The sequence below is a fragment of the Diorhabda sublineata genome, chromosome 1 (genome assembly GCF_026230105.1).
Source record: "Diorhabda sublineata isolate icDioSubl1.1 chromosome 1, icDioSubl1.1, whole genome shotgun sequence".
Lineage (NCBI taxonomy): Eukaryota > Metazoa > Arthropoda > Insecta > Coleoptera > Chrysomelidae > Diorhabda > Diorhabda sublineata.
The window spans coordinates 1,955,032-1,968,754 of NC_079474.1; positions in this window are offsets into that span (position 1 = coordinate 1,955,032).

Here is a 13,723-nt window from a genome sequence, read left to right on the forward strand (position 1 = left end):
TTTTTTACAAAAACAAACCGTGATCTTCCTTTAGAGGCTGTCTTTTACTAAAAAAACTGTCATTTGTATTTATAAACTATCTTTTTTTGATATATATTGTAATTTGTGTTTAGAGTGTTTGTTAGGGGCTAATTTCCACGAAAACAAATCGTATTAAATGTACAGAGACATTTTTTTACAAAAACAAACCGTGATTTTCCTTTAGAGGCTGTCTTTTACGAAAAAAAACTGTCATTTGTATTTATAAACTATATTTTTTGAAAATACATTGTAATTTATGTTTAGAGTGTTTGTTAGGGGCTAATTTCCACGAAAACAAATCGTATTAAATGTATAGAGACATTTTTTACAAAAACAAACCGTGATCTTCCTTTAGAGGCTGTCTTTTACTAAAAAAACTGTCATTTGTATTTATAAACTATCTTTTTTTGATATATATTGTAATTTGTGTTTAGAGTGTTTGTTAGGGGCTAATTTCCACGAAAACAAATCGTATTAAATGTACAGAGACATTTTTTTACAAAAACAAACCGTGATTTGCCTTTAGAGGCTGTCTTTTACTAAAAAAACTGTCATTTGTATTTATAAACTATCTTTTTTTGATATATATTGTAATTTGTGTTTAGAGTGTTTGTTAGGGGCTAATTTCCACGAAAACAAATCGTATTAAATGTATAGAGACATTTTTTACAAAAACAAACCGTGATCTTCCTTTAGAGGCTGTCTTTTACTAAAAAAACTGTCATTTGTATTTATAAACTATCTTTTTTTGATATATATTGTAATTTGTGTTTAGAGTGTTTGTTAGGGGCTAATTTCCACGAAAACAAATCGTATTAAATGTACAGAGACATTTTTTTACAAAAACAAACCGTGATTTTCCTTTAGAGGCTGTCTTTTACGAAAAAAAACTGTCATTTGTATTTATAAACTATATTTTTTGAAAATACATTGTAATTTATGTTTAGAGTGTTTGTTAGGGGCTAATTTCCACGAAAACAAATCGTATTAAATGTATAGAGACATTTTTTACAAAAACAAACCGTGATCTTCCTTTAGAGGCTGTCTTTTACTAAAAAAACTGTCATTTGTATTTATAAACTATCTTTTTTTGATATATATTGTAATTTGTGTTTAGAGTGTTTGTTAGGGGCTAATTTCCACGAAAACAAATCGTATTAAATGTACAGAGACATTTTTTTACAAAAACAAACCGTGATTTTCCTTTAGAGGCTGTCTTTTACGAAAAAAAACTGTCATTTGTATTTATAAACTATATTTTTTGAAAATACATTGTAATTTATGTTTAGAGTGTTTGTTAGGGGCTAATTTCCACGAAAACAAATCGTATTAAATGTATAGAGACATTTTTTTACAAAAACAAACCGTGATTTGCCTTTAGAGGCTGTCTTTTACCAAAAAAACTGTCATTTGTATTTATAAACTATCTTTTTTTGATATATATTGTAATTTGTGTTTAGAGTGTTTGTTAGGGGCCAATTTCCACGAAAACAAATCGTATTAAATGTATAGAGACATTTTTTTACAAAAACAAACCGTGATTTGCCTTTAGAGGCTGTCTTTTACCAAAAAAACTGTCATTTGTATTTATAAACTATCTTTTTTTGATATATATTGTAATTTGTGTTTAGAGTGTTTGTTAGGGGCTAATTTCCACGTCTTTTGTCTATAGAGACATTGTTTTACAAAAACAATCTGTTATTTACCGTTAGAGTCTGTCTTTCACGAAAAAAAACTGTCTTTTGTATTTAGAAATCATATTTTTCGAATATAAATCGTAATTTGTCTTTAGAGATTGTTTGTTAGGGGCTGATTTTAAAGATTTCTTCAGCTTTTGAAACAGCTCACAAGTCTCAGTTGAAAATATGCAATAGATTAAAATTAGGCTGGAATTCCGAATAGATATTTTGACCCTAGGAACTTGTTTTTGCTTCCTAGCCCTAATTTCATTTGTAAAAACAGCATCGATGGACTCGAAATGTTAAAACAAAAATTAATATAGGAAAAACCGTTGTATTTCTTTGTTAGGTCCAATACTTTCCAACTAACCCTGGTATGTATTAAAAATAATAGAAAAAATCCTCATTTCCGAGCATTTCATACACATTCTTCTTCTTATTCTTTGTTTTTTTGTTTGATACAAGAACTTGAAGTTAATAACAATCAAAAATTTCAATTATTAAAATAAAATAAATACTTATGACTAACATCGTATGTATTATCTTTCGTTATACCATTTCCGAATCTTGTAAAAATGTAAATATAAACGTCCTCGCCGCCCCCATTCGATCCTCCTCCTCCCGAACACGTTCGCTTTTAATGTGTACGGTAAATGGCACGAGCACCTCCGCCACTATGAGACAATGAGATAGTGTTACATACAGGGGGCGGGGAGGAACGGCGAGGGGTCCGGTAAGACCTGCGGGCAGCTGGAGCGGGGAAGAGAAGAACGAGAATGCGTGTCAGCACACACACACACACACATACACTCACACTCACACCCTTCCTAGGCCTCTAGATCAATACCTCAGGGCAGCCTCGCTGGACCCAGGTCCACCACCAGCCTACTTTACATTTCCTTGCCCTCTTCCCCCGCTCTATTCCCCCCTTTAACTTTACTTCGCCGCCGACGACGACGACGTTCCTTACTCTCTTGCTAAGCTCGCTGCCAGCGACGCGGATGGATTTTAAGGGAAGGAATCGGTTCGAAAATTTTGTATACACCGAAAAAAATTTACGCTACGAAATTTACACTCGAAAAACAGTCGTCGAATTATAGTTTTAGGTTAGTTTTCGCGGGCGTCGTGGTCTTTTTCGACACCTCCCTCATTTCCAAAAGAAATAATCACATTTATCGAGGTCCGGTGAACATAGAGGCCAATCTTTCAAATTCCATCATGCTTAAACCAAAGTTTCGACCTCAATCGAAACGGTGAAATTCTAAATACCTTCTTTTCCATTATTTTCGATGTTTTTTTTTTGTTTCTGGCGTGAAAAGATGGACCCGCGTTTCATCCGCGGTCACTAAACAACTTTCTTTGGATTCGTACACGTTCGTGCGTCTCGCAGATTTAACTGGGACTAAACTACGATCATAAACACCGAAGAAATCATTTAAAATATCGAATAAATTAGCTGGTTTGTAAGATGCGGTTTCAACCGGTGGTTTAACGAATTCGAAACAAATAACTGACACAATTACGCGTGCGTTATTTGGATATTCGCCGAATTGAATTGAATTGTTGGACGAAAACTTTCGATTCGTAGCGTATATCGGTCGTATTGAATTTATAAGCACGCAACGATAAAAAATCAATTCCGCCGCTTTCTTCTATATCCATCTAAATTAAGTGTGTGTGTGTGTGTGTACAAATTCTTATCCCTGACCTACGCGTCGAATTTTTCATTGTGTTCAGACTGCGTGAAGAGAGCGAAAAGATACGCGTTAGATAAAGATGGGATCATAGTCGTTGATGATGATCGGAATGTCGGTTTTTAAGAAGCGGCAAATCTAATTAGGTTAAAAACGACGTAAAAACATTATCTTAGGTTAGGTGATTTATGTCAAATAATCGATCGATAATAAAGGAAGTGATATTATCGACTTTACTTATTTATATACATATATATTTGACGTATTACATAATATAAAACCGTCTGTAATTAAATTAATTGTCTTCTAGTTTTAAGATACGATCTATCTTCAAGGACGAACGAATCCTTTTTTTTTTATAAGCCGTTATTTAAATTTGAGGTTATGCATATCTCATTTCCAATTTCGACTTACAATTTATTCTAAGCGTTTTGTAAAAAATTAATAGAAAGTTAAACGCGTACTTTGCGCCGTTGCCAATTGAGTTTAATTTATCGTTTTTTTCATGAATTTCGTCAATTTCTTCGGCTGTAATTACCGTTAATCCACCAGCTGATATGGCGCCGATTCTGTATTGGATCTGAGTGTTGGATTTTCGGTATCCCCGATTGGGTACTCAACTAATCCCCAGAAGAAGGTTTAAAGATGAATATTGAAGGGATACAAGTGTAGTTTGAGGTTAGATTTAATCGAATCTTCTACCTCGAGTTCGTATATTAGACTTTCTTCTAAAATCCGTAAAATCTTCAGCCTTCCACAACCTGTCGATTCATCAGTATCACTAAAAGATAGTTACCGAAGGTACAGCAGCTTCCGAACACACCATGAAGAAACTATTTGGAATTTTTGGAAATACGCCGCGGAAAACATCATCAGAAGGTGTATACTTCTGTGAATATTGCTTCTGGTAGTTCTTCAACCAGTTTTTCCGTAGCTGCAAAGCCTTCAAAAGAACCAGTGCTTGTTCTTGGCCAGATCCATCGTCGGATGTCTTTTATTGAATTCTATCTAGCTAAGATCTGGCCCACCATCACCAGGATGCTCTTTCCTGTTCATCAGACTCAAAAAACAAAACATAGCCTTCGAAATCGAAATCATCAGATGTGGAAACCGTCTTAATAGCTGCAACCAACATTTCCCACTTTAATCTCGCCGAATCTATGCTATTTGAAGTAAGATGGAATTGGTTTTGGTAACTTCTTTCCTTTTAACTTCGCGACTAGATTTATTTATCTTTTTTTTTGGTCTGCAACTCCTTCAAAAGAACCAGTGCTTGTTCTTGACCAGCTCCATCTACCCCATGTCTTTTCTTGATTTCTATCTAGCTAAGACCTGGCCCAACATCACCAGGATGCTCTTTCCTGTTCATGAGACTCAAAAAACAAAACATAGCCTTCGAAATCGAAATCATCAGATGTGGAAACCGTCTTAATAGCTGCAACCAACATTTCCCACTTTAATCTCGCCGAATCTATGCTATTTGAAGTAAGATGGAATTGGTTTTGGTAACTTCTTTCCTTTTAACTTCGCGACTAGATTTATTTATCTTTTTTTTTTTGGTCTGCAACTCCTTCAAAAGAACCAGTGCTTGTTCTTGACCAGCTCCATCTACCCCATGTCTTTTTTTGATTTCTATCTAGCTAAGACCTGGCCCAACATCACCAGGATGCTCTTTCCTGTTCATCAGACTCAAAAAACAAAACATAGCCTTCGAAATCGAAATCATCAGGTGTGGAAACCGTCTTAATAGCTCCAACCAACATTTCCCACTTTAGTCTCGCCGAATCTGTGCTATTTGAAGTAAGATGGAATTGGTTTTGGTAACTTCTTTCCTTTTAACTTCGCGACTAGATTTATTTATCTTTTTTTTTTTGGTCTGCAACTCCTTCAAAAGAACCAGTGCTTGTTCTTGACCAGCTCCATCTACCCCATGTCTTTTTTTGATTTCTATCTAGCTAAGACCTGGCCCAACATCACCAGGATGCTCTTTCCTGTTCATCAGACTCAAAAAACAAAACATAGCCTTCGAAATCGAAATCATCAGGTGTGGAAACCGTCTTAATAGCTCCAACCAACATTTCCCACTTTAGTCTCGCCGAATCTGTGCTATTTGAAGTAAGATGGAATTGGTTTTGGTAACTTCTTTCCTTTTAACTTCGCGACTAGATTTATTTATCTTTTTTTTTTGGTCTGCAACTCCTTCAAAAGAACCAGTGCTTGTTCTTGACCAGCTCCATCTACCCCATGTCTTTTTTTGATTTCTATCTAGCTAAGACCTGGCCCAACATCACCAGGATGCTCTTTCCTGTTCATCAGACTCAAAAAACAAAACATAGCCTTCGAAATCGAAATCATCAGGTGTGGAAACCGTCTTAATAGCTCCAACCAACATTTCCCACTTTAGTCTCGCCGAATCTGTGCTATTTGAAGTAAGATGGAATTGGTTTTGGTAACTTCTTTCCTTTTAACTTCGCGACTAGATTTATTTATCTTTTTTTTTTTGGTCTGCAACTCCTTCAAAAGAACCAGTGCTTGTTCTTGACCAGCTCCATCTACCCCATGTCTTTTTTTGATTTCTATCTAGCTAAGACCTGGCCCAACATCACCAGGATGCTCTTTCCTGTTCATCAGACTCAAAAAACAAAACATAGCCTTCGAAATCGAAATCATCAGATGTGGAAACCGTCTTAATAGCTGCAACCAACATTTCCCACTTTAATCTCGTCGAATCTATGCTATTTGAAGTAAGATGGAATTGGTTTTGGTAACTTCTTTCCTTTTAACTTCGCGACTAGATTTATTTATCTTTTTTTTTTTGGTCTGCAACTCCTTCAAAAGAACCAGTGCTTGTTCTTGACCAGCTCCATCTACCCCATGTCTTTTTTTGATTTCTATCTAGCTAAGACCTGGCCCAACATCACCAGGATGCTCTTTCCTGTTCATCAGACTCAAAAAACAAAACATAGCCTTCGAAATCGAAATCATCAGGTGTGGAAACCGTCTTAATAGCTCCAACCAACATTTCCCACTTTAGTCTCGCCGAATCTGTGCTATTTGAAGTAAGATGGAATTGGTTTTGGTAACTTCTTTCCTTTTAACTTCGCGACTAGATTTATTTATCTTTTTTTTTTTGGTCTGCAACTCCTTCAAAAGAACCAGTGCTTGTTCTTGACCAGCTCCATCTACCCCATGTCTTTTTTTGATTTCTATCTAGCTAAGACCTGGCCCAACATCACCAGGATGCTCTTTCCTGTTCATGAGACTCAAAAAACAAAACATAGCCTTCGAAATCGAAATCATCAGGTGTGGAAACCGTCTTAATAGCTGCAACCAACATTTCCCACTTTAGTCTCGCCGAATCTGTGCTATTTGAAGTAAGATGGAATTGGTTTTGGTAACTTCTTTCCTTTTAACTTCGCGACTAGATTTATTTATCTTTTTTTTTTGGTCTGCAACTCCTTCAAAAGAACCAGTGCTTGTTCTTGACCAGCTCCATCTACCCCATGTCTTTTTTTGATTTCTATCTAGCTAAGACCTGGCCCACCATCACCAGGATGCTCTTTCCTGTCCATCAGTCTCCAAAAACAAAGCAGCAGCAGATATAATTATTCCCAGTGATGTACTGACCACGTTTTTTTGTTATCCTAGAGACGGAGCAATTTTTTTGAACATCCTGTATAATTGGAAGAGTTTCTGGTGAATCTTCTGGTTCTTCTTGATAAACATCGCTCGAATTTCGACTTTCCCTGGTGGTAATAAAATAACGAAAAGGGCGGATAGAATATAATCCAAATCCAGATTTGCATCGTCCTAGCACTTATTATAGACCGGACTCCCGACTTATACGCTCATTGGACTTATCCCCTTTCGAAAGAATTGCCATGTCGACGTTTGCGATTTTTATTATCATTTCAACATCGGCGGAACATTCTAGTGGAATGGAAAACAAGCTTAAACTAAACATCTATCACTTTATAGATGGTAATTAGTAACATTTTTGGGACATCCTATTTATATCGTCTCGATTGGTGCATAGAAACGTTATAACAGAAGACGAATCATGGATCCATCTTTCCTTTAACCTCCAAAGTATGTGGTGACACCCATTTATATTTGAATCAACAGTTGTTTCCATGCTTACAGATCCTCTACAGCCTTTTCAGTTCTGTTTGGTTTATCCATCTAGTTGGAGATCTGCCTCTTGGCCGTTAACCTTTCACTTTTCCTTCTATTATTAACCGTTCCATCGTTTCTGATCTTCTAGATGCGATGTCTTTCAAAATATCCAAATACAACAAAAGTTGTTCGGGCGCCAAGCACTCAGAAGCCAATTGTCGCTTGTTTTTTGGAATAACTAGCTACCATTCCTTTGGGTCAACACGCAACAGGAAATTCAGGATTATTTACCAGGTTTTGTTTAGCGAAATCCGGGAAATCATCATGAATCATCCTCCACTAGGACAATGCGAGGTCTGGCGCATCAATTCGAACAGTTTCTTCGCAATAACTGGACCGTTCCATTAGAGCAACGTAGAACAATCAATTCTGAATTGTACACCAGCATTTTTTGACAAAAGTCTTCGGAAAAATCAAATTAACCAATCGCTGAAGATGAATCATCCTCCATTACGACAATGCGAGCTCTGACACATCAATTCGAACAGTTTCTTCGCAATAACTGGACCGTTCTATTAGAGCAACGTAGAACAATCAATTCTGAATTGTACACCAGCATTTTTTGACAAAAGTCTTTGGAAAAATCAAAGAAACCAATCGCTGAAGATGAATCATCCTCCATTACGACAATGCGAGCTCTGACACATCAATTCGAACAGTTTCTTCGCAGTAACTGGACCGTTCTATTAGAGCAACGTAGAACAATCAATTCTGAATTGTACACCAGCATTTTTTGACAAAAGTCTTCGGAAAAATCAAAGAAACCAATCGCTGAAGATGAATCATCCTCCACTACGACAATGCGAGCTCTGACACATCAATTCGAACAGTTTCTTCGCAATAACTGGACCGTTCCATTAGAGCAACGTAGAACAATCAATTCTGAATTGTACACCAGCATTTTTTTGACCAAAGTCTTCGGAAAAATCAAAGAAACCAATCGCTGAAGATGAATCATCCTCCACTACGACAATGCGAGCTCTGACACATCAATTCGAACAGTTTCTTCGCAATAACTGGACCGTTCCATTAGAGCAACGTAGAACAATCAATTCTGAATTGTACACCAGCATTTTTTGACAAAAGTCTTCGGAAAAATCAAAGAAACCAATCGCTGAAGATGAATCATCCTCCACTACGACAATGCGAGCTCTGACACATCAATTCGAACAGTTTCTTCGCAGTAACTGGACCGTTCTATTAGAGCAACGTAGAACAATCAATTCTGAATTGTACACCAGCATTTTTTGACAAAAGTCTTTGGAAAAATCAAAGAAACCAATCGCTGAAGATGAATCATCCTCCACTACGACAATGCGAGCTCTGACACATCAATTCGAACAGTTTCTTCGCAGTAACTGGACCGTTCTATTAGAGCAACGTAGAACAATCAATTCTGAATTGTACACCAGCATTTTTTTGACCAAAGTCTTCGGAAAAATCAAAGAAACCAATCGCTGAAGATGAATCATCCTCCACTACGACAATGCGAGCTCTGACACATCAATTCGAACAGTTTCTTCGCAATAACTGGACCGTTCCATTAGAGCAACGTAGAACAATCAATTCTGAATTGTACACCAGCATTTTTTGACAAAAGTCTTCGGAAAAATCAAAGAAACCAATCGCTGAAGATGAATCATCCTCCACTACGACAATGCGAGCTCTGACACATCAATTCGAACAGTTTCTTCGCAGTAACTGGACCGTTCTATTAGAGCAACGTAGAACAATCAATTCTGAATTGTACATCATCATTTTTTTGACAAAAGTCTTCGGAAAAATCAAATTAACCAATCGCTGAAGATGAATCATCCTCCATTACGACAATGCGAGCTCTGACACATCAATTCGAACAGTTTCTTCGCAGTAACTGGACCGTTCTATTAGAGCAACGTAGAACAATCAATTCTGAATTGTACACCAGCATTTTTTGACAAAAGTCTTCGGAAAAATCAAAGAAACCAATCGCTGAAGATGAATCATCCTCCACTACGACAATGCGAGCTCTGACACATCAATTCGAACAGTTTCTTCGCAATAACTGGACCGTTCCATTAGAGCAACGTAGAACAATCAATTCTGAATTGTACACCAGCATTTTTTTGACCAAAGTCTTCGGAAAAATCAAAGAAACCAATCGCTGAAGATGAATCATCCTCCACTACGACAATGCGAGCTCTGACACATCAATTCGAACAGTTTCTTCGCAATAACTGGACCGTTCCATTAGAGCAACGTAGAACAATCAATTCTGAATTGTACACCAGCATTTTTTGACAAAAGTCTTCGGAAAAATCAAAGAAACCAATCGCTGAAGATGAATCATCCTCCACTACGACAATGCGAGCTCTGACACATCAATTCGAACAGTTTCTTCGCAGTAACTGGACCGTTCTATTAGAGCAACGTAGAACAATCAATTCTGAATTGTACACCAGCATTTTTTGACAAAAGTCTTCGGAAAAATCAAAGAAACCAATCGCTGAAGATGAATCATCCTCCACTACGACAATGCGAGCTCTGACACATCAATTCGAACAGTTTCTTCGCAATAACTGGACCGTTCCATTAGAGCAACGTAGAACAATCAATTCTGAATTGTACACCAGCATTTTTTGACAAAAGTCTTTGGAAAAATCAAAGAAACCAATCGCTGAAGATGAATCATCCTCCACTACGACAATGCGAGCTCTGACACATCAATTCGAACAGTTTCTTCGCAATAACTGGACCGTTCCATTAGAGCAACGTAGAACAATCAATTCTGAATTGTACACCAGCATTTTTTGACAAAAGTCTTCGGAAAAATCAAATTAACCAATCGCTGAAGATGAATCATCCTCCACCACGACGATGCGAGCTGATACAAACACATTTTTGAATAGTCAAAACATCGAATTGATGGTTCATTCGCCGTATAGGTCAGAAATCAATTACGAGGTCAACGTTTTTCTACACCTGGAGAAACTATTGGTGCATGAAACCAAATGTTTTGAAGGGTACTTCAATCGGAATGAAAATTGGTTCGAACGCGTTCTAAAGTGTTGGTGGAGAATATTTTGAGAAACATCAGAGTCATAACCAATAATAAATATTTGTTTTTAATCGTCCATCACAAAACTTATGGAACTACCCTCGTAAACATCTTAAATAATTCGAAATTACGTAACTTCGATTTGAAGGTGATTCTTGAAGATATTTTCTATTAGTATAAATTGAAAGTTTCAATGAGAGCGCAATTGACCTCTCCCCCTCTCATTAACGAGATCATCTCAAACGAAAACGACCCTTAGCCGTTCCCGCTTCCTCCTAAACGCCCTTGAGTCATACATTAGGTTATCCAATATTCTACTCTGGTGGGCGAAATCTCTAGGCATGCAAATGAAGTTAGTGTCGTTGGGTCGGACGCGAGGGGCCAGAGACGGGGGGTGTTTCGGGAAAGTTAGTGGGGATGAAAGGGGGACGGGGAGCCGTACACACGACTTGGCTCGTGCTATTGATTAAAGACGGCCGTGGTCCAGCGGTAATTAGTCCCTTATCTCGACTCCCCTGATGCGACTACTCTATGTGCATTGCGTACATATAAGCAGTTTGTTTTCGGTATCAAATATACGGGGGAGCGAATTGTAACCAAATTTATGATCATATATATACAAAGACATACGAAATATGATAGTAATTAAAAACTGGGGTTATATCTTGGCGCAGTTTTTTGAAAATAAATAACAGATACAAAGAGAAAAGTTAGACAAGCTGTACGGAACCAAAAAAGACGTAAAGCAACAGACTATGATAATAAAATGATGATAATGAAGAAAAACTTGATGTAGAAGAAGAGGAATAGCTGGAAATCCAACAGGAGAAGCATCCAGAACTAGAAAACAATGAAAATAAATAACAGATACAAAGAGAAAAGTTAGACAAGCTGTACGGAACCAAAAAAGACGTAAAGCAACAGACTATGATAATAAAATGATGATAATGAAGAAAAACTTGATGTAGAAGAAGAGGAATAGCTGGAAATCCAACAGGAGAAGCATCCAGAACTAGAAAACAATGAAAATAAATAACAGATACAAAGAGAAAAGTTAGACAAGCTGTACGGAACCAAAAAAGACGTATAGCAACAGACTATGACAATAAAATGACGATAATGAAGAAAAACTTGATGTAGAAGAAGAGGAATAGCTGGAAATCCGACAGGAAAAGCATCCAGAACTAGAAAACGATGAAAATAAACAACAGATACAAAGAGAAAAGTTAGACAAGCTGTACGGAACCAAAAAAGACGTAAAGCAACAGACTATGACAATAAAATGATGATAATGAAGAAAAACTTGATGTAGAAGAAGAGGAATAGCTGGAAATCCAACAGGAGAAGCATCCAGAACTAGAAAACAATGAAAATAAATAACAGATACAAAGAGAAAAGTTAGACAAGCTGTACGGAACCAAAAAAGACGTAAAGCAACAGACTATGATAATAAAATGATGATAATGAAGAAAAACTTGATGTAGAAGAAGAGGAATAGCTGGAAATCCAACAGGAGAAGCATCCAGAACTAGAAAACAATGAAAATAAATAACAGATACAAAGAGAAAAGTTAGACAAGCTGTACGGAACCAAAAAAGACGTAAAGCAACAGACTATGATAATAAAATGATGATAATGAAGAAAAACTTGATGTAGAAGAAGAGGAATAGCTGGAAATCCAACAGGAGAAGCATCCAGAACTAGAAAACAATGAAAATAAATAACAGATACAAAGAGAAAAGTTAGACAAGCTGTACGGAACCAAAAAAGACGTAAAGCAACAGACTATGATAATAAAATGATGATAATGAAGAAAAACTTGATGTAGAAGAAGAGGAATAGCTGGAAATCCAACAGGAGAAGCATCCAGAACTAGAAAACAATGAAAATAAATAACAGATACAAAGAGAAAAGTTAGACAAGCTGTACGGAACCAAAAAAGACGTATAGCAACAGACTATGACAATAAAATGACGATAATGAAGAAAAACTTGATGTAGAAGAAGAGGAATAGCTGGAAATCCGACAGGAAAAGCATCCAGAACTAGAAAACGATGAAAATAAACAACAGATACAAAGAGAAAAGTTAGACAAGCTGTACGGAACCAAAAAAGACGTAAAGCAACAGACTATGACAATAAAATGATGATAATGAAGAAAAACTTGATGTAGAAGAAGAGGAATAGCTGGAAATCCGACAGGAGAAGCATCCAGAACTAGAAAACAATGAAAATAAATAACAGATACAAAGAGAAAAGTTAGACAAGCTGTACGGAACCAAAAAAGACGTATAGCAACAGACTATGACAATAAAATGATGATAATGAAGAAAAACTTGATGTAGAAGAAGAGGAATAGCTGGAAATCCAACAGGAGAAGCATCCAGAACTAGAAAACGATGAAAATAAACAACAGATACAAAGAGAAAAGTTAGACAAGCTGTACGGAACCAAAAAAGACGTATAGCAACAGACTATGACAATAAAATGATGATAATGAAGAAAAACTTGATGTAGAAGAAGAGGAATAGCTGGAAATCCAACAGGAGAAGCATCCAGAACTAGAAAACGATGAAAATAAACAACAGATACAAAGAGAAAAGTTAGACAAGCTGTACGGAACCAAAAAAGACGTAAAGCAACAAACTATGACAATAAAATGATAATAATGAAGAAAAACTTGATGTAGAAGAAGAGGAATAGCTGGAAATCCAACAGGAGAAGCATCCAGAACTAGAAAACGATGAAAATAAACAACAGATACAAAGAGAAAAGTTAGACAAGCTGTACGGAACCAAAAAAGACGTATAGCAACAGACTATGACAATAAAATGATGATAATGAAGAAAAACTTGATGTAGAAGAAGAGGAATAGCTGGAAATCCGACAGGAAAAGCATCCAGAACTAGAAAACGATGAAAATAAACAACCGATACAAAGAGAAAAGTTAGACAAGCTGTACGGAACCAAAAAAGACGTATAGCAACAGACTATGACAATAAAATGACGATAATGAAGAAAAACTTGATGTAGAAGAAGAGGAATAGCTGGAAATCCGACAGGAAAAGCATCCAGAACTAGAAAACGATGAAAATAAACAACAGATACAAAGAGAAA